The sequence below is a fragment of the Balaenoptera physalus genome (genome assembly GCF_965194825.1).
Source record: "Balaenoptera physalus genome assembly, chromosome: 2".
NCBI classification, from domain to species: Eukaryota; Metazoa; Chordata; class Mammalia; order Artiodactyla; family Balaenopteridae; genus Balaenoptera; species Balaenoptera physalus.
Window position 1 is genome coordinate 136,371,394 of NC_138883.1, and position 27,683 is coordinate 136,399,076.

Consider the following 27,683-nt stretch of genomic DNA (forward strand, 5'->3'; position numbering starts at 1 on the left):
TTTAAAAGACACCTGTGGTGAATTACGTTCTAGGGATATGGTTTTAAGCTTGAACTTGCATCAGAATCACCTGTGCTTGTTAAAGCATAGCTTGCTGGGCTATGCTACAGTTCCTGATTCAGGAAGGCCTGAGAGTTTGCATTTCTAACCAGCTCCCAGGAGACACTGATGTGGCTGGTCCAGAGACCGTACTTTGAAAACTGTTAGAGCAGCGACTTATACCCTAATTTACTGCCACCTGTTTCCTGCTTTCTGTCTTTGTCTGGACAGGTCAAGATTCCCCAGGCTTCACTGCTACTATTCCCCCTTTGGGGAAAGCAGGAGGAAAGCAGGACAGAGGGATTCCTTTTCAGCTTCAGTCTCTATGGCTCCTGTCTTAGCCGGCTGATCTAGCAGCAGTCAGTGAACCTGGGTCTGGCTCGTCTGATGCTCTGGAGGACTTCATTAACAACATCTGCCACGGCCAGCTGAGAGGTCTTACACTGGTGGCCGCGGTAGGTCCTGTGGTCCAACAGTGTTGGCTTATGTGGCCTTTCTGGGAATGTCTGTGCCTGGCCTGTGTGGATGTGTGCATTTGAGACCCTTGGTGGAGGTTGTCATCATTTCTTGCCAGGGTTGTTCACCCATCTCCTCTGGGTCTGGCCTCCTGCCCAGCCCCCTCGAATCCAGCCTCCACACAGAAGCCAGAGCCCTTGTAACACACAGGTTAGGTTGATGTGCTGTATAAAACTTTCAGAATATTTACTTATTCTTACAGAATAAAACCCCCTCTTTTAGCAAGGTACCTGAGGTCTTTTTTTTTTTTTTTTTTTTTTTTTTTTTTGCTGTGTTGGGTCTTGGTTGCTGCACGTGGGCTTTCTCTAGTTGCAGCAAGCGGGGGTTACTCTTCGTTGCAGTGTGTGGGCTTCTCCTTGCGGCGGCTTCTCGTTGTGGAGCACTGGCTCTAGGCTCATGGGCTTCAGTAGTTGCAGCATGCGGGTTCAGTAGTTGTGGCTCATGGGCTTAGTTGCTCCGAGGACTGTGGGATCTTCCCAGACCAGGGATCGAACCTACGTCCCCTGCATTGGCAGGCAGATTCTTAACCACTGCGCTACCAGGGAAGTCCCTACCTGAGGTTGTTATGTCTGGCCCCTGCTTACGTCTCCATCCTCTTCTCTCTAGTGCAGCTTTTTGATTTTTGACATCCTGAACTTTCTGCCTGGAATGTCCCCGTGTCATTTCTTTGCCTGTTTAATTCCTTTTTGTCTTTCTTAGCTCAAGGATAAGTCCTTACAGAACTCTGTGTGATTCTGGCACATATAGGTTTAGGAATGATTAGACAAATGCATGAATGAATAAATAAGAATACAGAAAATGGATTTTAAAAAATTGTGGTAAAATACACATAAGATAAAATTTACCATCTTAACTATTTTTTAGTGTACATTAAGTACATTCACATTGTTGTACAACCATCACCACCAACCATTTCCAGAACATTTTTCATCTTGCAAACTGAAACTTAGTACCCATTAAACACTAACTCCCCATTTCCTGGCAGCTACCATTCTACTTTCTGTCTCTATGAATTTGACTGCTCTAGATACTTCATATGAGTGGAATTTTACAGTATTTGTCCTTTTGTGATAGGCTTGTTTCACTTAGCATAATGTCCTCAAAGTTCATGTCTGTTGTTGCATGTATCAGAATTTCCTTCCTTTTTAAAGTTGAGTAATTCCATTGTATGTATATACCATATTTTGTTTATCCTTTCATACAGAGAATGAATTTTTATACAAGGATTTAATTTGCAACATTGTTTGAAGTAGCAAAAGGTTGGAAGCCATCTAATTATCCATGTGTAGGGGATCAGTGATCTAAAATAGGCATAATCTGGGACTTCCCCTGTGGCACAGTGGATAAGACTCTGTGCTCCCAATGCAGGGGGCCTGTGTTCGATCCCTGGTCAGGGAACTAGATCCCACATGCATGCTGCAACTAAGAGTTCGCATGCCACAACTAAGGAGCTGGCAAGCCGCAACTGAGTAGCCTGTGAGCTGCAACTAAGGAGCCTGCCTGCTGCAACTAAGACCCAGTGCAACCAAATAAATAAATAAAATAAAAATAAATAAATAAATAAAAATAAAATAAAATAGGCATAATCTTACAGTGGAATACTGTGTAGCAGTGATAAAGAATATGGCCTCTCCATCTGTACTGATATGGAACAATCACCACAATAGAATATTAAGGTAATGAAAACTGTATAGACTGGTTTAATTTTGGTATGTGACCAAAACAGAACAAAAACCAGGGCATATGCAGAGACATACGTGATTTCCACAGTTGCCAAGGCTGCCTCTGGGGGAGGGAACTAAATGACGTACTTTTCTCTGGGTGCTTTTTTATATCTTTTGCATTTTGTACCAGGCATTATGTATTATTAAATAAGAATGTTAAAAAGAAAGCAAATAACCTGTCCAGAGGGAGAAATGATTAGTTCCCTGTAGAGCTCACACAAGGAGGGAGCGTTATGCTTACAAAAAATTATTAAATTAAGTCAATAAGAAAGACCCAAATTAAACCTGGTTGGTTAATTCTCTTGACTGTCAGTAAAGATTAACTATGGATCTGATTCATTGACCACCCCAGGGACTTTATCATAACTGAATCTTATCAATTGTATAGTGATCAGATCTATGGGGTACTCAGCGATTGACCTGAAAATGTTCCATCCAGATGAATTTAAGGACGAAGCCTTGACTTTCTACACCGTGCCTCTCAGTGGCTGTTTAAGCTCGGGCTTCTGAGTGACTGCTCCTTTAAAGCAGTCTGAAGCAGCAAGGAGAACTGCTTTGAGATGAATTTGATAGGCCTTGTCTGAATAGATGCTTCGGTCTGGGTCCAAAGGGGCCGGTGTCTCGGGATCAGGGGTGATGGATAGGCCTTCCCGTAGGATGAATGTTTGTTGATTACCAAAGTATCTGTTTGCATTAATCGCTATCATCTGTATCATGGTTTCATCGGTGCCCGAACAATGCAAGCCCATCTGCCAGGCTTTCAGCTGGCCTTCACCCCATTAAAAGCTGGGAGATTATCAAGTCCTGCCTCTCTCTCCGATAACTATAAAATCATGCCGGCACATTAACACTACAACAGATGTGCCCTGGACATTGGCTATCAGTGATAAATACGTTTTCTGTTTCAGATATTCCAATTTAATAAAAAGGTAATCATAATAATGTTCCTGGTTTCTGGGAAATTCTACTGTATGATCACTGAAGCTGTGATGACTCCGGTATCACTAATGATGGCCAAAGTCTCTGTAGCTTCGTCCTACTTCTGCATTTCTCCTCACTGTTCTCACAGCAAACTCCTTATCAGGCACTGAAGATTCTCAGGATCTGACCCCTGTCCTTGTAACTTCTCCAGCTTCCTAAAGGACTCCAGGTTTTCTGAGCACACTGTACTCTTATTTCTGGCCTGTGCACTGTTCTGTCTCAAATGCTAGAATGTTTTTTCCTTGCTCTGCATTGCCTGACCAGCTCTTTCTCCAGAGCCCAGTTGAGGTGTGACTCCTTCCTGGGGGTTCTTCCCTGACATTACAGGCCAGGGCAAGTGTCCCTCTCAGGCTTTCATGGCTCCTTTCATGGCCGTTTTGGTGGCTGCACCTACCCACTGCATTATGGTTTATGTTTGCTAGATTTTGAACTCCTCTGGGCCGTGGGTCTCAAACCCCTCCAGAGCACATCAGTATCACCTGGAGGGCTTGTTAAGGCACGGAGCGCTGGGCCCCACCCCAGAGTTTCTGATCCAGTAAGTGAAGGGTGTACCTGGTAATTTCATTTCTCAAGAGATTCCCAGTTGATGCTGATAAGGCTTGTATGAGGGCTACACCGTGAGGACCCTTGCTCTGGGGCAAGGACTGGGCTTGCTTCTTTCATCTATGTATCCCCAGCATCTGGGCCATCTTGGCACATAGTCGATGGTCAGAAGGTACTTGTTACTATTGAATGAATGAGTACAGTCGAAGAGGGTTATAGTGGGTACTGCCCACCCCAGGTGTTTCCAATTGTATACCGGAGGCAATCTGAACACTTTCAGAGAACTGGTGCTAAAGATGGTGGGAGAGGAGGTGGTGCCTGACCCCCAGGAAGAGTTCAGTTAGCACATGGAAGAGGAGGAGGGGGTGGTGTGGGTCAGGGGTGGGGAGATTCAGGGAGAAGCGAGGAGGCAAGAAGGGTGGGAGGAGGGTCCTAGAGTCACAGGTTGGGGCTTAACACATTAATTTTGTGACCTTCTTATTTTCTAATGTAAACCTTTTAAGGCTGTAAACTTCCATCTAAATATTTTTGTTATATCCCACATGTCTCAGAGTGTAGTTATTTTGTTGTGGTTCACGTCCAAATATTTTGAGATTTCTATTATGATTTCTTCTTTGATCCATGAGTGATTTAGAAGTGTATTTTAAATTTTCTGCCATGGGGTTTTTCTTATTATCTTTGTGTAGTTGTCAGGAGCATTGTGGTCAGAGTGTGTGGTCTGTATGAGGTCAATCCCCTGAAGTTTTTTGAGCTAACCTTGCTGGCCTGGCATAGGGCCGCTTTTTGTAAATGTCCCACGTGTTCTTGAAAACAATGTCCATTCCCTGTTTGCTGGGTGCCATGTTCCGTGTATGTCCACTGGGCCAAACTTGCTAATGGTAACATCTTTATTCTTATGTTTCTTACTGTATTCTTACTATTTCTTTGTCGCCTTAATCTATCCATTACTGAGAGAGGAAGGTAGAGTCTCCCATTTGATGATGGATTTATCAAGTTCTCCTTACAGGTGTGTTAATTTTTACTCTGTATATTATGTGCATACAAAGTTAGACTCATCTCTCTGATGAATGGAACCCTTTATCATTATGTAGTTATGCTGTCATCTTTTTGTTTACTGCCTATTTTGTCTGATAATACAGAGATATCAACTTTCTCTTAGTGTTGGCCTGCTATATTATTTTCAATCTTTGGACTTTTGACCTACTACCCCACCTTTTGAGGGAGATGGTTTCTCTTTAAAATAGCAGGTATAACTAAATTTTTTTTTTTTTTTTTTTTTTTTTTTACAAAATCTAGTCTGAAAAATCATTGTCTTTTAATTGGAAAGTTTTGTCTTTTAAGTTTATTATAATTACTGATATATTCAGATTTATTTCTACCACCTTATTATATCCTACTGTATTTCTCCTGCTTTTTCTGTTTGCTCTCCCTCTCTACCCCCTACCTTTCTTTTGGGTGATGATGGTTTTGTTTTACCTCTTATCTCTAGTCCACTTACCCTGCCCCCTGCCCTATATTTTGGACATTCTGTGTCTGTATAAGAATATCTATTCTTTTAGTGGTTACCCTAGATATTCTGGTGTACATACTAAACAAAATTTAAGGTTAATCGATTTCTTATCGTCCTTCAGATATAAAGGTCTTTGAATGCTTTAGATCAGTATCTCCAAATTGGATTACTCTTGCATGTACATTCTACAAAGTATATGGGGATTGTTTTAAGGAACTCAATTTCCAGATCCTCTATTTTCATATGCATTCTTTCCTGAAAATTGATCTTCCTTTTGGGAACTCTTTTGAGATGAAAGCACAGGGTTTCCTTTCCTATTTCTTCTCTCATAATCCTCATTTTCCTACTTCTTGCCTATCCTGGATCTAACTCTGGCACATTGCCCTGGGCATACAAACTTTTAAGCTGCCAACAAAGGGTTGATTCAAAGATATTGGTGTTGGACTATGTACCTCTTCCAGAACCTGAGTAATAAACTTCTTTATTTCAACTACCTTGTGGTATTTTGTTGAACATTCAACACCTCAGGGCTCTGTTTAACAAATGTTAATTTAACAGTGTCACAACAGGCATATATTTCAGAAGTTCAAAGACTTGAATGACATTACTTTAACAGACAGTCTTCCATTTCCAACTATTTATTTATATGAGCAAGATTTCTCAGTACTTGCATCTAGACAAACAAAAATTAGAAATAGAGTTGATGCTGAACTGTTCCCATGCTGGTAATTGTTAATATTCATCCAAGAATGAATGAATTGATTGGAAATAAAACCAGTCCCATACATTTCATTAGTAGATACATTTTAATAAAATTTAACTTTACATATTTAAAAATTATATGTCAGAATGTATATCTCTATGTTACTTTGATCAATTTCATACTAATCATAATTGTAGCACCAATTCAAACTGGAAGAATTTTTTTTAACACTTAGCCTTATACAGAAAATAAAAATATTCACTTTATATTCATATTTTTGCTGCTGAATAGTCTGATAGAGTGGTCTACAAAATATAAATGGTTACATTAGAATATAATTCTATGGGGGAAGTGAAAGAGAAATAACTATTCAAGGGATACAGGAAAGTTGTAAAAGTAAGAAAGAGGCAACCTCTCACGTCTGGGGGGCTAGCCTGACACCAAAAGCTTGGCCTCAGTGTTGTTAGAAGCTGGCCTGGCACTCACAGCCTGAGATGTGGCTTTCTCCTGGGTACCATGACGATCTCACAGTATACTAACATCAGACCATGTCACTCTGTGACCTGGTGATGTGAGCCAAATAAGAAATAGGACCACTTTATAATCTTGTCTAAACAGAGACAAAAACAAAGTCACTGGGCAAACCAAAATAATCCCAAATACCCCTATGGTAAATACCCCTAGAGGGGTGTCTCATGATTCCCATTCCCTGGAGTTTTGCCTTTGTGTAGTCCCCTCCCCTTGACTGGGTGGGACCTGTGACTTGCTTTTAGCAAATCAAATCTGATAAAGCTGATGGGGTATTACTCCCATGATTGTTTTACATTTTATGGCAAAGCTGAAGGGATTTTGCAGATATAATTAAGGTCCCTAATCAGCTGATTTTGAATTCATCAATAAGGAGACTTTCCTGGGTGGCCCTGACCTAATCAAGGGAGGCCTTTAGCAGAAAGTCTAGGCTTTTCCTGATGGCAGAGACTCCATCAGCAGAGGGTCTCTGTCCTTTGTTGACTTTGAAGAAACACATTGCCATGAATTTTACAGTTGCAAAGGAATGAATTCTGCCAACAACTTGAGGGAGATTGAAGATGTATCCTCCCCTGGTCAAACCTCCAGATGAGAATGCAGCCTGGTCAGCACGTGGATTCCAGTTTTGTGAGACCCTGAGCAGAGGACCCAGTTAGGCCATGCCCCAGCCTAACCCACAGACACTGTGAGATACTAAATGGTATTGATTTAAGTTGCTAAAGTTGTGGTAATTTGTATGAAGCAAGAAAACTAATATAATTCTGCTCTCACAGCTACTATGAGTGATTGCTTGTCTACCAATTAAAGCTTTAGTCTTCCTTATTCTTCCCTCCTTCTAGCTAAGATTTATTTAACCCGACATAGAATTACCACTGCGTCCTGACAGCATCTAATTCAGAGCAAAGACCCACTTCCTTGAATTCTCCCTAAAGTACCTAACACGAGCCAAATCCTATGGGTCCTTTCTAATACCCTGACACTGAGATGCCCCACAGTTCCGCATGGTAAGTGTTCTCCGTAAAGTCAATAAACTCAGCTTTGTTTCTGATCATTTTTAGCTGGGGAGCACTGACAAAAGTTTTTTGCTTTTTGATGAAGAGCTCATTCATGTATTTCTTAAAAGACTAATGATGGGTATCAACTCACTATATTTAGATTCTACTGGCTATGTTTAAAAGAGTAGTGTAACAATTTTATTTTAAAATGCTGCTCTTGGGACTTGCCTCGTGATGCAGCAGTTAAGAATCCTCCTGCCAATTTGGGGGACATGGGTTCAAGCCCTGCTCTGGGAAGATCCCACGTGTCGTGGAGCAACTAAGCCCATGCACCACAGCTACTTAGCCTGCACTCTAGAGTCCGCAAGCCACAACTACTGAGCCCACGTGCTGCAACTACTGAAGCCTGCGCGCCTAGAGCCCATGCTCCACAACAAGAGAAGCCACCACAATGAGAAGCCCGTGCACCGCAACAAAGAGTAGCCCCCGCTCGCCACAATTAGAGAAAGCCTGTGAGCAGCAACGAAGACCCAATGCAGCCAAAAAAAAAAAAAAAAAAAAAAAGTTGGAAAAGATAACTTTAAAAGAAAAAATAAAATGCTGCTCTTTTAATATATTGGAAATTATGTAATTTGCAACTATGTAGTTCAGGAATGAAAACATTTGCATGCTAACTTTAAAATTTCTGAAGAGACACAGATTTACAAAACTCTTTTGGGGGGACACTCCCCCTTCAAAAATGTTTGAAGACCCCTGCTTTATATCACCCTCTCCCACAGTATATCCTATTGCTGTCCACAAATTCAGTTCTAAATCCTAGTATTGAGGTCAAGGATCTGAAGTCTCCCACTGGTACCTGGGATCTAAGTCCTCAGAGGAGATGCTGGAGAGCCAATGCCCAAATGTGGCACAGACACAGCAGGGTTCCAGAATCTGAGAACCATGTGAGCTAGAACAGGAGACATCTCAGTGATAAACAGTATGAACCGATGACCAAGGGGACTTCCTAATGCCTCTTCGCTGCACGTGAGCTAAGACCATCACAAAATGGAGGTAAGTGTGGGATAAAGGTAGAGGTGATAGTATGGTAGGAGGACCAATAATGTCTGAATTTCTGGCCAAACCAAATGTATAACGTTTAGACACAGATTTAAATCGATTGAGCAAAAGTAAAGAATTGCTAAATTTCTCACACACCCCAATTGGTGGTTGCAGCTTCACACCTGCTGCATGTGGAACATTTTGTATACACTGTCCTTGGGTTCATTGGTATTGGAAACCCACCCAAGGAAATATGACTCAATCCCAGGTTAAGAACTTTTGCTCTGAGGATGAAGGCTGCCTGAGTGGAACTTCTTCAGGGCACTTTTTTGCCTGTCAAGAAGGGTTGGTTGATCCAAACAAAACTATAAGAGGTAGAATGTATGTGGAGCTTTTCTATGGCTTTTTGACACCATCCTCCTTCCTTCTGAAGCCAAAAAGCTGGTTGCTGGGGCTCACACATGCAGAACCAGTCAAAGCTAACAGCAGCGCGTGGTCCCCGCCCCCACTGTCCTCCTCACTCATCCCCAACTCTTCCTGTTGGAGCTGCCTCACATGACTGAGGCTCAAAGGAAGCCATACGTCACCTTCTTGGGGCAGAAGTGTGGACAGGTTGGGGAATAGTCAATGCTTCTTCCGAACAGCAGATAGTTCTGGGACTTCCCTGGCGGTCCAGTGGTTAAGACTCCGAGCTTCCACTGTAGGGGGCACAGGTTCGATTCCTGGTCAGGGAACTAAGGAACGGCCAAAAAAACAAAAAACAAAAACCCAAAAAACCCCTACCAGATAGTTCCTTTCTTCTGTTTCCTTCCTTTAATTGTATTTCAATGATGGGCCATCAAAATGGATTCACTTCTAAGAGGGTACATAGCAGAGGAATCGAATAATACAGCGCAGGGAGAGATGGTAATGTATTTGAATGTGGGTGATGTGGACAAAGATTGGCACCTGTCATATTAATAAACAAAGGAAGTTGCTGCCATCAAACCATTAACCACTGCAGCTGCCCTGATGATGCACCCTCAGGGGATTCAGGATGGAGAAAAATGGGATACTGGCCCTAGATAGCTAAGGTGCCTATCAAAGCAATAATTTCATTAAACCCAGGCTCTTGCATCTTCCCATGCATAGAAAAGTGCTAAATTCATTAACTTGAGAGTTTTCTTTAATTAGCAGTAATCTCTGATGTTTGACCACCTGGGTTTTTTTGTTTGTTTTGTTTTTTTGCAAAAGCTTCTATATATTCTGGCTCCTCCCTTACCTCTTCGGAATAGTCCCTCAGAGCTATCTGAGAGGCTGTATGTATCCCAGGATTAAGTCCTCAGTAAGTCCACCAAATAAAACACAATTCTCAACTTTTAGGTTGTGCAATTTTTTTCAGTCAACAGTGAGCATAATGTATCCACTCCAATCAGGGGTTAAAGGTGTATATGGGGTTAAGAGTCACTGGGAACTTGTCAGAGACAAGCAGGATCTTTGGCTGCCAGGACCAAGTCACTTCCTACTGACCTTTGGCTGGTAGATGCAGAAGCACTTGTTCTTTTCACTAAGACACATGAACTTTATGAAAATCAGTGTCACTTTCCAAACACAAAGAAAATTTTCATCTCCAGCCCCTGAGTGAGGTAGCAAAAGTGGAAGGAGCTCACAGATGTGGTAATGATCCTGGGTCCATCACTTTCCAGGGGAGACGCTCTGGGCAGCAGAAACTTGAGATTTCTCCAGTGTAAAGTAAGGCTAATTATATAGGGCTATGGGTTTAACAAAGTTCTGATAAATCAGAAAGTTTGTTCTATATACTGGGTTGAAACCAAGAGCCTGCTGGGTCTGTGGTGGATGGGGAGGAAAGGACAGGACTGCCCATCTTGGGTTGGAGCATGGGAGGTCTCTGGCCATCCAGCGGCTTGATGGCTGCTGTGCAAGTGGTCCCCCATCCCTGAACTGCACCAGGCATACAATTCAAAAGGTTTGCCAGCCTTGTTGGAAGGATATGTAAATCTGACTCAATTCGCAGCCTCTCTTAACAGTTTGATTGAAATTGCAGCTAATTTAAGCTCATACATAACCGTCATTGATGTAAATAACAGCAAATGTGGAGGAGCCCACCACAAGGCTTGATAATTAGCTCACAATGAAAACCCAACTGTAGGAACATCACCGTTGCCATGACAACCATGAGAGAAGCCTGGTTGCCCACGGTTACCTATGTTACCAGATGTCAGTGGTGCCTGAGTCCTAGCTTTGAATGAGCCTCAGGAGCGTAATGGGGAAAGGCAATGGATCTCCCTGCACCCATGGGGATCTTTAATATCCCTTTTGTTTTTTTAGCCCTGATGGGTTCATTAAGAGTCTATCTCATTACAGGACCATTGAGTTGTCATCTTGGAGCCAGAGAGTCCTAAAATGACCCCTCCTCTGAAAGGCCTTTCTTTTTTCATTTAAAGATTCTTTGTTAAATTTAAAAAGTACTAAATACAAATATGTGGTTCAAGACTCAAAAAATGCAAAAGGTATACAAGGAAGCTCTCCTTCCCATCCTTGCCCTCCATCTACCCCTTTCCTATCTTGCTCCAAAGGTATTTTTTATGTCTGTACAAGTCAATACAAGAAATATTCCTTTCTTTTTCTTTTTACACAAAAGAATATATAATATACACAAGAGAATAATATATCACACACACTGTTCTGCACCTTTTTTCCTTCATGTATCTTGAAATTGTCTCATATCAATCCATGCAGTTCTTCCTCAACATTTTTTTTTTTTTAATTTATTTATTTATTTATTTATTTTTGGCTGTGTTGGGTCTTCCTTTCTGTGCGAGGGCTTTCTCTATTTGCGGCAAGCGGGAGCCACTCTTCATCGCGGTGCGCGGGCCTCTCACTATCGCGGCCTCTCTTGTTGCGGAGCACAGGCTCCAGACGCGCAGGCTCAGTAGTTGTGGCTCACGGGCCTAGTTGCTCCGCGGCATGTGGGATCTTCCCAGACCAGGGCTCGAACCCGTGTCCCCTGCATTGGCAGGCAGATTCTCAACCACTGCGCCACAAGGGAAGCCCGTTCCTCAACATTTTTAAAGTGCAAAGTATTCCATTATATGGATGTGCCAAATGTATTCAACCAGTTTCTGTTGACGGGCATTAAGGTTGTTTTCAGGACTTCGCTGTCACAAAGAAGGTTGCAAGATGAGCCTTGAATTAATGCCATTTTGCATGGGAGAGTTACCTGGAGAAAAATGTCTAGATGTAGAATTGCCAAGCATATAGGTTTGCCATTTTAAAGTGCCATCCATAGATCTTATACTGATTTGCATTCCCCCCAGTAATGGATGTGAGGCCATTTCCCACAGCCTCAAAAGAGTGTTTTGTCAAACTTTTGGGGTTTTGCCAATCTGGTCAGTGAGAAAATGGTATCTCAGCAGACTTAAAATCTGCATTTTTTGTATATGTATTTAATTTCAGTGAGCTGTCTATTCATAAGCTTTGCCTATTTTTCTATGGAGTTGTTGGCCTTTTTCTTAGGGGGAGCTCTTAATATATTAGGGAGGTTAACCCTTTGTGATATGAGTTTCAAATATTTTTTTCTTCCAATTTGTCATTTACGTTTGACTTTGACAGTATAGCATAATGGATCAGAGCACAGGTTTTGGAGCCAAACTGTCTAGCTTCAAATTCCAGCTCTGCCAGTAAATAGGCTGTGTGACTTTGGAAATTTGCTTCTCTGTGCTTCGTCTTCCTCATCTGTGAAATGGGGATTATAGTACCGACCTCATATGGCTTTTTTGAGGATTAAATGCTTAATATATTTAAAGTGTTTTAACAATGTTCTCTATAGAACATGGTAAATTCTATATTTGATACCTATTATTATTTAACTGATTTTAAATTGCTCCCAGATTTTGTGTCATAGTTAGAAAGGCCTTAAGAAACTTTCCCTATGCCCTATTTTGCACCTTCCATTGCTCTTTTCATACTTTTATCAGGGAAGCTGCATACCTGATTGGTTACGAGTGCTAGTGTTTTGAATCAGACAAACTTGAGTTTCAATGGCAGCTCTAGCGATTACTAGCTAAGTGACCTTGACCAGGTCATGTCACCTCCCTAAATGAGGATTAAAATGACACCCAGTCATGAGACGACAGTGGGAATTGGTGCTGTGGCTGGCACATGGTGAGTGTGCATGCAAAATAAATGGAGGCCACTGCTTTTAATATCATGGTACCAGCCATACTGCAGACCAGTTAATTTCACTTCTCTGTCTTTCGAGTAGGCTGCGAGTTCCCTGAGGGCAGGGACTGTATCTCAATTTGTATCCTCAGAGATCCAGACAGAAGGGGCTCAACAAATGCTAGTTGATGAAAAAACAGAGAAACAAGCCCAAAGCAGTTCAGAGATTGCTTAGTTTAGATCACTCCTGGCAGTTTGCAGAGGAGAAAATGGAGACAGAGTGATTTGCCCAAGGTCGGAGTCAGAATGGAACCTGAAGCTTTTGACTTCAATCCAAAAGGCAGCAGCTGGGCTGCCACCTTCAATGCCATGTTGGCCCCAGGCTAGGAAGGGCAGGGCTCAGTGTCCTTCACAGCAGATGTCTGTGCCCATCACTGCAAATCAAGGTCCTCCACTCCAGCTTCTGAAGCATCATTTATTATTCTTGTTCATGATGGACCCATTAAAATAGAACCCCCACCACCAAAAACAAACAAACAAACAAACAAAAACAGTGTGGACTTAAATTGAATTGAATTTCTCTGGGTCTTGGTTCCTTCATCTCTAAAATGGGAACGATCATTCATTTATTCACTTGTTCATTGAACAAACGTTTATAGAGCCTCTGCAGACTCTTTCTGGGACTATGGTAGACACTGCTTCTACGGAGATGGACAGAGTGAGAGCTCTGCACACGGAGAGCTCAGAGACCTGCAGAGCAATCACCTCAATGGTCCAACAACAATGCCTGCCTCTTCTTTAGATTGCTAGGGCCTGTACTGGAACAAGGACATGGGGCTTTGGAGAACACAGCCAAGTCGCTGTTTGTTTGGCTTGGGGGAGAGTTAAAGAAACTTCAAAGAGGATGTGACATTTGAACTGCCTTCTGAAGGACACCTAGGTGTACCAAGTTTATTGACCTTGGTGTTATTTATAGATTTTTCTTGCCTCATGATGCCCTTTATATGACAGGCCCTGTTGGGAGCAGGTACAGAGATTATGCAGGAATCAGGTCTTTGTACTTCTTTGATGTGATGATGCTTCCTCTAGCCAAGCTCTTATAACCCCTACTTCAACTTCTGCCCCCACTGTGAGGTCACCAGGATTAACAAATAAAAATACAAGACTCCATGCAAATCGGAATTTCAGATAAAGAATATTTGCATGGGACGTACTTATACTAAAAATTTATTTGTTGTTTATCTGAAATGCCACTTTAACTGAGAGACTTATTTTATCTACCGCAGTAGTACATGCAACAAAAAATTGCTGGGGTCCCTTTTATCGCTAGCAGGTTGCCTTCTTGGACAGAGAAAATTCAGGATGGCTCAAGCCCTGATGTTTTCCTCAGCACCTGAAGTTTGGCAGTATAAAGCAAAAAAACCCCCTAAGCTGGTTTAGTAACATAAGGTGGTATGGATACATATATTTCCTAGCTCTTTCTGCCCAGAGGGCCTGAAAGAGTGACACCCCAGTAACAATGAGCATACTCAAAGCCCGCATCTTAATTTCTAAACCACATTCTCCAATAAAAGGAACTAGGGCTCCTTGAATAAATGGTTGATTCTAGGGTTGGGGTAGGGAAAATATAAGATGACCCTGGATCACCTTGTAGTGACAGAAAGTAAAGAAGTGATCAGAAAACAGAACAGAAGGAAACTAAAACCAAAAAATGGATGGGGATCTGTCAAAAGGACTTCAGTTTTCTACTTCTATTGGCTGGCTGGAGGTAAGCATTGAAGGACAGTTTGTCTACTTTTCAGTAAGCCCTGTGGGTAATATCAGAGTCCTCTGCTTTGGGACTATAAGTAAAATTTGGGGGCAGCAGGAGAAACATAATCAGTATCCTATCATATAGGCTTTCACTGAGAAGAGAAGGTTGAGAAGGAAGACCAACATTTTAGATGACCTGGTGGTAGGACACATTGTTACCTCTTTCTCCCCCAAAATGTACTTTGGCAAATATATCCAAAGTCTTCAAAACAGCCACGCCTCTGTAATAGAACCTTCTGGAAATTGGAATATATTTCCAGGAAGTCATCTGAATACAACAAAAAACTGCTCAAAGATATTTATTTCACTGTTATTTATAATGTGAAAAAATAGGAACTAATTTAAAGTAAATGATGGTTCTTTTACTCTATGGGATTTTATGTAGCCAATAAAAATAATGTTCATTATGATACAAAGATAACATGGAGATATGTTTATGTTATGAAGTGAGGTGGAAATAAACTGGTTTCACTATTGCATAGTCTGATCAACCTAGAAAATCTGGAGAGAATATATATACACCAACATGCTAACTCTAATTATCACCGGGTAAGAGGAATTTTCATTCACTTGAAATTAAAAAAAATTTTTTTTTCTAGATAAGTGCAGAAAAGCATAATGAATCAAAAGCACATGGGTGACTTTCTTCTTAATTTTGGGTTATCAAGAAAATATAATTTGATAATTTAGAGTCAAGAAGTGCTGGAAAACATTAAGTATGAAAAAGAGTGGTCCCCCGTCCAACTTTTCCCTACTCTCCTGGGGAACCCTGTTCAAGCCTTTAATTCTCCCCACCCCTAGGTCACGATAGCATGCTTAGGTTGACATTTCTTGATTTATCAATTTTAGACATCATCTGTTGGCTTCCTGATAAGGTAGATGAGGATTTAAGTCTCTTATACCCCTATAGTGGATGAATAGTGGCCTCCCAAAATTCATGTTCACTTGGAACTTTAGAATGTCACTTTATTTGGATATAGTTTTTACAAATGTAATTGAGTTAAGGATCTCGAGATTAGATCATCCTGGATTTAGGGTGGGCCATAAATCCAGGGATTGGTGTCCTTGTAAGAAGAGGAGAGAAAACACACAGAGACACACACAGAAAAGGCCAGGTGGATGTGGGGGCAGAGGCTGGAGTTAAGACAGACCCAAACCAAGGACTGCCAAGGGTTTCTGGGATCCATCAGAAGCTGGAAGAGAAGTATGGAGCAAATTCTCTTACATCCTCCACAGGGAACTAACTCTGCCAACATCTTGATTTCAGGCTTCTAGCCTCCAGAACTATGAGCAAATACATTTTTTTGTTTTAAGTCCCCCAGTTTGTGGCAATTTGTTACTGGCAGCCCTAGGAAAATAACACAACCCCATCTCTCTCCATTAACCCCCAGGTGTACACTATGACTTCTTTTAACCTTTTTTCTTGTCAAACTTTCCAGTGATGAGCACGCATTACACTTATAAAGAGAGAAAATAAACTTTATAAGGAAAGAGGGTGAGCATGTGAAAATGCAAAGCTGGAGGAAGAGCAAGACCATTCAGAGTCTGGCTGAGGTGGGTGCATGTGACTCTATGCTAGGACTGAGACACACGTGGGTTAGCTCTCAGGATGGAAGACTGAAACCAACTGTGTCAACAAGATTGCTGTGTATTCCAGAAAGTTCTTGCAGAGGAAGATAAAACTGTAAACAATTAAATATTTCACTGTTTGCTTTGGAAATTCCTGAAAACCAGTTTATTTAATAAGGACTTGTACATTTGGGCACATAGCCCCATTCTCAGAACAACTGGCTGCTCACCTGGGCAAGAAGTCCATTAGCCAAACAACAATTTACTTATAAAGACTTGCTCTAGGGCTCTCGCCTTGCTGTGGCCACCAGTCCTAAACTATAACATCATGAACTCTTCCCAGTCTTGAACCACTTGAGCTCAGACCCCAAAACCCAGTAGGTATCTGCCCTGGTCTCCCCCTTCTGAGACCCTCCTGGGGTCGGTCAGGGTGGAGCTGCTGTCTCTGACTGTGGTTAGGTAAAGGACATGGCTCTGTGTGATGCACAGGCTATTCTGGTGGTCCTTCTGGGAAGTCGGCAGTCAACGGCGTGTGTGTGTTTGAGTGTGTGTATTGCGTGCTTGCTTGTGTTAGAGTGTCTGTGGGAGGAAATATGTTTGCACGTGTGTGTGTGGAGTGGCCAGAGGTTAGGCTGCAGAGCCCAGCAATTTCTGAAAGGTTTTGAATGCCAAGCTAGGGAATCTGGATTTTCTTCCATAGACAGTGGGAGCCTAGAAGGCTTTAATAGAGAGAGGATGACATGTTTAAGTGAGTGTTTTGGAAAGACCTGTGATCTCAGGTTTGAGAGAACTCCCAGGGCCATAGATAAAGGTTTAGAAGATAGTCACATAGTCAGAGCATAGAAGTGGACAATATTGCCAAACAACTATGAGATGGACTAAAAAGATGGATGCTCATTCTTTACCACTCTCCCATCAAAAGGTAGAGCCTATTTCCCTGATCTTTGAATCTGTGCTAGCTTTGGGACTCATTTTGACCAACCGAAAGCAATGGAAGTGACACTGTGTAACTTCTGAGCCTAGGCCTTAAGAGATTGGCAGCTTCTGCTTTCCTCTTTGGAATGCTTTCTTTTGAAGCATCTTCAAAATGCTGCCTTTTGAATTAGACTGTAAAAGGTATGAATACCTTGAGACCTCCATGCTGTGAGGGAGCCCAAGCTAAGCATGTGAAAAGAGAGAGGCCACATGAAAAAGCATAGAGGAATGAAGCCTTGAGAATTCCACTCCAGTTCAGCACCAGCTGAATGCAGCTGAGTGAATGACCCCAGGAGATGTCATGTGGAGCATAAAAGCCACCAGCTGAGCCCTCTCTGAGTTGCTGACTCACAGAATCTTGAGCAAGCAAAATGGTTGTTTTATGCCACTAAGTCATAAGGTAGCTTTTTATGCAGACAACCTAGACAAACAGCTAACATTTCTTGATTATTCTATGCAGTATAGTGCTAGATAATAGTGTTGAGATGTCAATTATCCATGATTTGGTTTGCAGATTCAAAGTGACCCCAGCCACTTAGATTTTAATATTTATGATTAGCATTAGCTATTTCCCCAAAAGTATTGTCTATTATATTCTTTTTTAAAAAAATATTTATTTATCTATTTATGGCTGTGTTGGGTCTTAGTTGGGGCACGCGGGATCTCTAGTTGTGGCATGCAGGCTCAGTAGTTGCGGTGCATGGGCTTAGGTGCCCCGCGGCATGTGGGTTCTTAGTTCCGCAACCAGGGATTGAACCCCTGTCCCCTGCATTGGATGGTGGATTCTTAACCACTGGACCACGAGGGAAGTACCTCTGTTATATTCTTAACTTTTCTTTTTATTCATAAGTAATTACTGATTCAAAAATTTCTCTGAATATATATATATATAAGCCAAATAAGATGTGAGCCAAAAAGAATCCAAATTTGTATCCTAAATTAGCCACAGATGCTATCTTTCAATAAAACTTTCGGAAAAAAATGTATAGAGCTAGGCCTCCCCTCCTTAATCCTTGAGGTCATGCTATTGTTTTCCTCATTTTATAGAGGGGGACGCTGAAGATGAGGGGAAGAATGTGAGGGAAAGGAAGGATGGAACTAAAGGAATTTTGGATACAGGCAGAGGGGAATCAGATAAGGCAACTGAGAGGGAACACCAGAGAAAAGAAATGGTGTGGAGAAGCCAGGGGCTCCTGCCCTTGGTCTGGGCTTCCTTTGCAGGGTCTGGATCTCAGAGAGGGATGCTACCTTTGGATCTGAGCTGGCTCCTGGCCTAAAGTGTGTTTCTTGCCTCCTTCCTTCAGAATCCTCAACCAATGGACATCCAGCTCCCAACCCCACATTAGAATTTCCAGGGAAAACCTGGGTTTGGGGTGAAGACTTACTATTATTACTTTTTGGAGGTGAGAGGTTGGCAGCAGAGAAAGAGAGGCTACTTCTAATCTACTACATCGATTAGTTGAAAAATACTTGCCTCCTTGGATTTCAGTAGCCTGGAGAAATCCACCCCTTAATGAGGAATTTCACCAGCTATGAATTAATATGCAAATCTATGCAAATAACATGCAACTCCTCCTGGGCCTCGGGAGACAGGTTTTTCTTTTCAACAGGATTACTTTACTGGGCCAATTCAATTGGGTAGAAAAAGCCCTTTGTAAATGGGATTTTCATATTAATAAGAGCTGCCATGGATTGAATATCTGGCATTTGATGTATCTATCTATTTATAAGCCTCCAGCACAGAACTGGGCAACCTCCAGACAGCACCTTGGAGTTGGAACCCAGTTCTGCCTACCAAGCCAAAGAATATGAAAGCCATGATCTTAAATAATGCTCCGCCTCTACCATTAGTTTGAAACATTTCACCCAAAGAGCCAAGTTCAAATGCTAAAATGTCAGTGCCAGTTTCTTAATTTCAACTTTAAGAAACTTACAGAGTATATGATAAGAGTTTTTAAAAACAACATTTTCTTTTTCTGATGATAAAATAACTATTGACAGGCAGATAAAAATGGAAGTTAAGTGCACATTCTGGGGTTGGGGGCCTGGGTTTGAGCTCAGGTCCACCACTTCCCAACAGTGAGAAAGGGGCCAAGTGACTTTTAACCTCTTTTTGTGTCTCAGTTGCCCCATCTATAGTCTGGAGATAACTCACAGGGTTGATGTAAGGATTAACTGAGTTTATTCAAATAAAGCCCTTTATTGCCTTTGATAGTCACACTGTACCGTCTATAGTCAATGAGGATCCTTTTAAGTTGGCTTTTGTGTCCTTTTGAAATGACCCCATTATTCTTAGATAGCTTCCCTGTTTTCTGTACAGCTGTCGCAGGCATTTCCTTCCTCAGACCTGGAACCAGGTATTTCTGCATGATCTCTGGTTACCTTTGTGGGGAATGGTTGTTGGAGACCACAGTCTGAGTTGTACAATACTCTGTACTACTGTTCAGGCTTTTTCATTGCTTCTAGACCTTTTCAGTGGCAAAAAAAAAAAAAAAAAAAGCATTAATCCTGATACTTACAATTCAAATTGATTATTCCAAGGCTTTTACGTAACTTCTTAGGTTTTATCCTTGTACCTGTTTTCCCTTATAGTGAAAATTTTGGTTTCTAATCTCATTAACATAATTATGAAATTCAGAAACCTATGGTTAGACTGATCATGAAAAAAGGAGAGAGGGCTCAAATTACTAGAATCAGGAATGAAAGAGGACACATTATGACTGATCTTACAGAAATAAAAAGTGAATCTATAAGGAGGTACTATGAACAACTGTATCCCAAAAAATTAGATAACCTAGATGAAATGGGCAAATTCCTAGAAAGACACAAACTACTAAGACTGACTCAAGAAGAAATAGAAAATTTGAATAGATCTATCACAAGTAAAGAGATTGACTTAATAATCAGAAAATTTCCCACAAAGAGAAGCCTAGGCTTAGATGGCTTCACTGGTGACCTCTACCAAATGTTTAAAGAAGAATAAATACCAATCATTCAGAGGTTCCTCCAAAAAACAGAAGAGCGAAAAATATTCTCATTCTTTCTACTATTCTAAAACCAGACAAAGACATCAGAAGAAAAGAAAACTAAAGACCAATATCTCTTAAGAGCAAAGATGCAAAAATCCTCATCCCAATACTAGCAGACTGAATCCAGCAACATAGGAAAAGGATTATCACCACAACCAAGGGGTATTTATCCCAGGAATGCAAGGGTGGGTCAGTATATAAAAATTGGTGCATGGGGCTTCCCTGGTGGCGCAGTGGTTGAGAGTCTGCCTGCCAATGCAGGGGACACGGGTTCGAGCCCTGGTCTGGGAAGATCCCACATGCCGTGGAGCAACTAGGCCCGTGAGCCACAATTACTGAGCCTGCGCATCTGGAGCCTGTGCTCCGCAACAAGAGAGGCCGCGATAGTGAGAGGCCCGCGCACCGCGATGAAGAGTGGCCCCCACTTGCCGCAACTAGAGAAAGCCCTCGCACAGAAACGAAGACCCAACACAGCCATTAAAAAAAAAAAAAAAAAAATCGGTGCAGTTGCCATATGATCCAGCAATCCCACTCCTGGGCATTTATCTGGAGAAAACTCTAACTTGAAAAGATACATGCACCCCAATGTTCATAACAGCACTATTTACAATAGTCAAGACATGGAAGTGACCTAAATGTCCATCAACAGATGAATGGATAAAGAAGATGTGGTAAATATATAAAATGGAATATTACTCAGCCATAAAAAAGAATGAAATAATGCCATTTGCAGCAACATGGATGGACCTAGAGATCATCATACTAAGTGAAGTAAGTCAGAGAAAGACAAATGTCATTGATATCACTTATATGTGAAATCTAAAAAAAATGATACAAATGAACTTATTTACCTAACAGAAATAGACTCACAGATATAGAAAACAAACTTATTGTTATCAAAGGGGAAGGGGGGGGAGGGATAAAATAGAAGTTTGGGATTAAAATATATACACTACTATATGTTAAATAGATAACCAACAAGGACCTACAGTATAGCACAGGGAACTATACTCAATATCTTTTAATAACCTATAATGGAAAAGAATCTGAAAAAGAATATATATATGTTTTATATATATATATACATATGTATAACTGAATCACTTTGCTGTATACCTGAAACATTGTAAATCAACTATACTTCAATAAAAAATAAAAATTAAAAAAACAGGTTATATAAAAAAAATCAATCAGTGCAATACATCATATTTGTAGAATAAAGGATAAAAGCTACATGATCATCTCAACAGATGAAGAATGATAGCCCAGGCAGGCAGAATTAGAGCTTTTATACATGAGTGGGGCTTATCATTGCGCTGACACACACAACTAATTCCCTTATTCTTTCCTGGCATTTTGTTCCACCTCCTTAGAGAGCAGAGCTCCCTGACGTCTCGCCTGGGGGTAAGTTTACGCCTGTTTGCCTGTAATGAGAAGGTGTTGGGTTATCCCCAAGGTTGGCCTCTCTGGTTTCGCTGTCTGGCTCTCCTTTCTCTTCTTTGAAGCCACCTCTGGAAATACTATAGATGATGGCTTCTTCCATTTTATTTTTTGACAACTTTTTGTCTGCTTTATGTGAATCTTGCTGAAATCACTCGTTTGCTGGTGGTCTCCAATTTATTCCCTTTCTGTTTTGTGCTTCTATCTGTGATGAGGGAGAAATTAACAGTCCTTGAGAATCAAAGTTCCATTGGAGAAATTTATTCTCTAAGGTGATAAATGGTACTTAAGAGTTTATACGGCTTTGGTTCTGGTAAGAAATCTCGTCAGTTTTACCCTGGAGAAGTAGAGTAGTTTTCAGGAATCCAAATGTGACAGCAGTGGTGATCAGAGAGGGTCCACTATAATGGCCAGCGGAGAGTGAACTCTTAGAGCTAAATCTGACTTTCCCTGAATTTTACAGAAAAGGAAACTGCAGCTCAGAGAGAAGGTTCAAGGTCACACAGTGAGTTAGTAACAGATCTTGGGGGAACTTCCCTGATTCTCAATCTTTGCTTCTTCTAGTTTACCGTACAATTATGACTGGGAACTCTTTCTTATGTGCACTGGTGTGCTATATGGCATCTATCATAGCAGTTAGGGCATAGGAGGTATTAGAATCATGGGCTCCGTGGTAGAGCAGATCTGGCTTGATCTTCAGCTGTGAAACCTTGGCCAAGGTGAGGAGAAAGTCTCCATTTTAGTGCCTTCATGTGAAACTGGGAACAATAAGAGTACTCATCATATAGATTTGTGATGTAAAGTGCTCTTTACAGCATTTTGCACAAGGCAATTGCTCTGCAGGTGTTAGCAGTTCTGAATTATCTAAGACCAAGGACTTACTGGATCTGGGAAGGACCTCAGGAGCCATCTAGTTCAGTCTCCTAGCCAGTGCGTCAGTCCATCTACAACGTTTCCATCAAGAGATCAATTGGGCTCTCCTTGAACACCTAAAGTGATGGGAACACTCAGTACTTTCTGGGGCAGCTCATTTAATTTAAATGGTTTTAAAGTTTGTTTCTTTCATTATAAAACTTTAACTGTGCTTGACATATACACACTACTATATATAAAATAGATAACTTATAAGGATCTATTGTATAGCACAGGGAACTCTGCTCAATACTCTGTAATGACCAGTATGGGAAAAGAATCTAAAAAAGAGTGGATGTATGTAGATGTATAACCGATTCACTTTGCTGTACACCTGAAACTAACACAACATTGTAAATCAACTATACTCCAATAAAAATTTTTAAAAAGTGCTTATTGTAAAAAATCAGGATAATAATGAGAAGTAGAAGACAGAAAAGACAAAGCTTATTAAAATCCACTTCTCAGAGAATGCTTTTGTGCATGTTGTCCAGTATTTATGATATGATAATTTTTTTTTTTTAAACTTTTTTTTGGGTTTATTTATTTATTTATTTATGGCTGTGTTGGGTCTTCATTTCTGTGTGAGGGCTTTCTCCAGCTGCGGCAAGTGGGGGCCACTCTTCATCGCGGTGCGCGGCCTCTCATTATCGCGGCCTCTCTTGTTGCGGAGCACAGGCTCCAGACGCGCAGGCTCAGTAATTGTGGCTCACGGGCCCAGTTGCTCCGTGGCATGTGGGATCTTCCCAGACCAGGGCTCGAACCCCTGTCCTCTGCATTGGCAGGCAGATTCTCAACCACTGCGCTACCAGGGAAGCCCCTATGATATGATAATTTATTCACATAGTCGTGATCCTATGGCATGATGTACAACTATTTATAGCAACATGTCTCTTTTTCACTATAGAAAATTTGGTCTATAAAGGGAATGTAAATCTTCCAGGTTCCTACTACCCAGAGACAGCTCTGCTTATCGTTAGTGAGGCTGAGGGGGGCGGGTAAATGTGGTGGTTAAGAGGATGTCCTTAAAGCCAGACAGCTCTAAGGTCCATTGCACAGACTTCTCAAATCTCTGTAAGTCTCAAGTTGTCTCTTTTTTCAAAATTGTTATTTATTTTTATAATTTATCTTTTTCTTTTAAATTTAGATAACATACATTTAGCCATTTAAAAGTGTAAATTCAGTGACATTTAGTGTATTTATAATGTTGCCCGACCACTCTTTCTCTAGTTTCAAAACATTTTCATCACCTCAGAAAAAACACCCCATATCCATAAGTAATCGCTCCCATTTTTCCCCTCCCCCTATCCTTTAGTAACCACTAATCTGATTTATCTCTATAATGTTGTCTATTCTGGATATAAAGGGAATATAAAAGGAATCACATAATATGTGATCTTTCGTATCTGGCTTCTTTTACTTACCATAATGCTTTGAAGATTCATCCATGCCATAGCATGTATGAGTTATTAGTTCCTTTTTATGGCTGAATAATATTCCATTGTATGGATATACCATACTTGGTTATTCATTCATCTGTCAATGGACATTTGGGTTGTTTGGTTCATGGGCTGTGTGTGTGTGTGTGTTTGTGTGTGTGTGTGTGTCTTATTAAAGTCACAGAGATTCTCTATATTTTATCTAGACTTTTTATAGTTATAACTCATGTTTAGATTTAGAATCAATTTCTAGTTAACTTTTGCATGTTGTGAGAGGTAAGCGTTGAGGTCCTTGTCTTTTTTTCACATACAGATAACCAATTGTTCCAGGACTATTGTTGAACTAACTATTCTTTCCTCCATTGAATTACCTTGGCAGCTTTGTTGAGAATCAATTGACCATATATGTATGGGACTGTTTCTGGATTCTCTTCTGTTCCATTCATCCATGTGTCTGTCTATCCTTTTTCCAGTACCACACTGTCTTGATTACTGTAGCTTTGTAGTAAATCTTGAAAGTAAGTAGTGTAAGTCTTCTGAGTTTGTTCTTCCTTTTCAAAATTGTTTTGGCTTTTCTAGGTCCTTTGAATTCCAATTTGCATTTTACAATCAGTTTGTCAATTTTAGTTAAAAAGGCCTCCTGGGATTTTGATTGAATATATAGATCATTTTGGTGAGAAATACATTTTAATATTGAGCCATCTGATTCATGAATATATTTCTTCATTTTTCTAGGTCTTCTTTAATTTCTCTCAGCAATGTTTTGTAGTTTTCAGTGTACTAGTCTTGCACATATTTGCTAAAGTTTCCCTACATATTTCATGTTTGGTGATGCTATCATAGATGTTTAAAAAATTTTAATTTTCAATTGTTTATTCTTAATATATAACAATACTACTGATTTTTCTATGTTGATCTCATATCTTGCAACCTTGCTAAACTCACTTACTGATTTCTAGTGGCATTTTTATAGATTCTTTAGGATTTTCTACACAGATGATTATGTCTACAAATAAAGACAGTTGTATTTCTTCCTTTCCAACCTGCATGCCTTTAATTTCCCTTTCTTGTCTTCTTGCTGGCTATCAACTCTAGCACAAGGCTGAACAGAAGTGGTGGAGAGCAAATATCCTTGTCTTGTTTCTGATCTTAGGGAGAAAGCATTCAATTTTCACCATTAAATATGATGCTAGCTGTATCTTCATTTGTTAAATGGAGATAATTTGTTCACAACATCATTAGGGCCATAAGCCCACTTTTGGTCATTATGACCATCTAGGATCTTGAGAGAAACTTAGAAGAAAACGAGGGATGCTCTGGCTGGTGGTCACTATCTTAGGTCAGGTCCCCTGGGAAACAGACTCTGAGTCAGAGATTTGCATGCAGAGGTTTATTGGAGAGTGCTCTTGGAATTAACACCTGTGGGGTTGGGTAGAGGAGAAACTGAACTGCAATGCAGTCTCGAAGAAGGGCTCAGCCTATTCCATTAGAATATCTGGAGCTGGGATGGCCCTGTATATTGTCCCAAATTGAGGCTGAAGACAGCTGCATTACTCAGTCATACATGTTTATTCTCCAAGCTTCCTTTCTTATGAGTCCTGGGTTCTTGTGACACATTGGAGCTGGGTTTGTATAGATATCTTAGTATGGTCCATGTCTCATGTCTAGTAGCAAAGATCAAATACTCAGAATTACAAAGAATCTAGATATCATTTAGTGACAAGCTGAAAATCACTTTAAGACTTTTACTGAGTGACATTCTTTTCTTTTGCTTTATTTTATTTTCTTTAAAAAAATTTTTTATTGGAGTATAGTTGCTTTACAATGTTGTGTTTGTTTCTACTGTAGAGCAAAGTGAATCGTCTATACATATACATATATCCCCTCTCTTTTGGATTTCCTTCCCATTTAGCTCACCACAGAGCATTGAGTAGAGTTCCCTGTGCTATACAATAGATTCTCATTAGTTATGTATTTTATACATAGTATCAATAATGTATATGTCTCAATCCCAGTCTCCCATTTCATTCCACGCCCCCCCCCCCGTTACCCCCTTGGTATCCATATTTTTGTTCTCTATACGTCTGTGTCTCTATTCCTACTTTGTAAATAAGATCGTCTATACCAATTTTTTCAGATTCCGCATATATGCATTAATATATGATATTTTTCTCTTTCTGACTTGCTTCACTCTGTATAACAGTCTCTAGGTCCATTTGTATGGCTGAGTTATATTCCATTGTATGTATGTACCACATCTTCTTTATCCACTCCTCTGTTGATGGACATTTATGTTGTTTCCATGTCCTGGCTATTTTAAGTAGTGCTGCAATGAACATCGGGTCACTGAGTTACATTCTTCAACAGATGGTAAGAGATAGAAATCTGTAATATTCCTGAGGTAGACTGGCACAGAGCTAAGACTCCAGACCCACAGGTCTGAGTTATGTGGCCCAGAATTCTCACCTAGTTCCCCCTGAAGTTATCTTACAATCTACCTTATGAAGCTGTTGTGAAAACTAAAAGAACTAATTCTTAGAAAATGCTTGTGATAAGCATGTGATAAACGTTAACTCATTAAAAATTATTACTTATATCTTAGGGTCTTTTTTTTCTTTGCAATTTGTACATAATGAAAACCAGTGCATATGCTTATTTTTCAGTAAAGTTAACATAGGAATAGATAAGGTCTTAGATGAAAGACAATACAAAATAAGCCTTGGTGACCGGTAATCTCTGCTACTGGCAGTTAACTTCTCTTCAACAGTTACCAATACTAGCAATTTAGTTCTTAAAAGTAATGTTTAAATTTCACTAAAAATTTTAATTATGAAAATATCCAAAGATATACAAAGATAAGGAGAATAATTCAATGAACCTTTATATACCCTTTACCCAGATTCAATAATTATCAAATTTTCCCACATAAGGATCTATTCCTTTTTTCTTTTAAAAGCAAATTCCAGTAATCATGTCATTTTGCTGCCACATACTTTAGTATGCATCTCTAATAATATAGTCTTATTTATATAGCCACAACACCAAAATCATACTCAACAAAATTTGATATCTTCCAGTCCACAATAAAATTTCCCTTTTTACCTAAAAAAGTCTTATTTTAGAGAATTTGTTTAAATCAGGATCTAAACAAGGTCAGTACATTATATTTGCTTGTTGATCCTTAATTCTTTTAAAATCTAAACCAACCCCTTATCCCCTTTCACTGCCATTGTCATGTTGCAAAAACTAGTTCAACTGTATTAGAATATATCCTACATTTGGATTTGTCAGTTTGTTTCCTTGTGCTGCTGTTTAATTAGTTCCTATATCCCTTGTGTTTTATTTTATTTTAAAATGATTTATCTTTAAAGGCTTTTCTGGTTAATGTATATAACATGATTGTTACAAAAAATTAGAAAAATTATAGAACTACAATTTTTAATGTGGAAAGTCCAAGTTTGCCATAATCCTACCCCTTGAAGTAATCATTGTTAATTGTCTGGCATATATTCCACCAGATTTTTTTTCTTCACTCAATAAGAAAAATCATTTCTTTAGAATGAAATTAGCTATTGTGTGATTCCTTACTACAACTTGATTTTTGTGGAGATTTTTCAACGATTCTTCGCACTGTATCCCAATCCTCTAAAAAGTTTAGCCATTGTTAGAAGGTCATGGGGCAGGACAATACAGTTATTGTTTCAAGGGAATCAAACATGGGAGATTGTGTATGTTTTGCAGGGTGAAGAACGTAGCAGTGGGGGAG

At 40.2% G+C, this 27,683-nt stretch overlaps 1 long non-coding RNA gene across 1 annotated transcript in view; it reads left to right on the forward strand.

Annotated features, from left to right (window-relative positions):
• Positions 1–27,683, forward strand: part of LOC309654686 — a 1,153,334-nt gene that overhangs the window by 5,370 nt on the left and 1,120,281 nt on the right. The gene's annotated exons all lie outside the window — the stretch shown is intronic.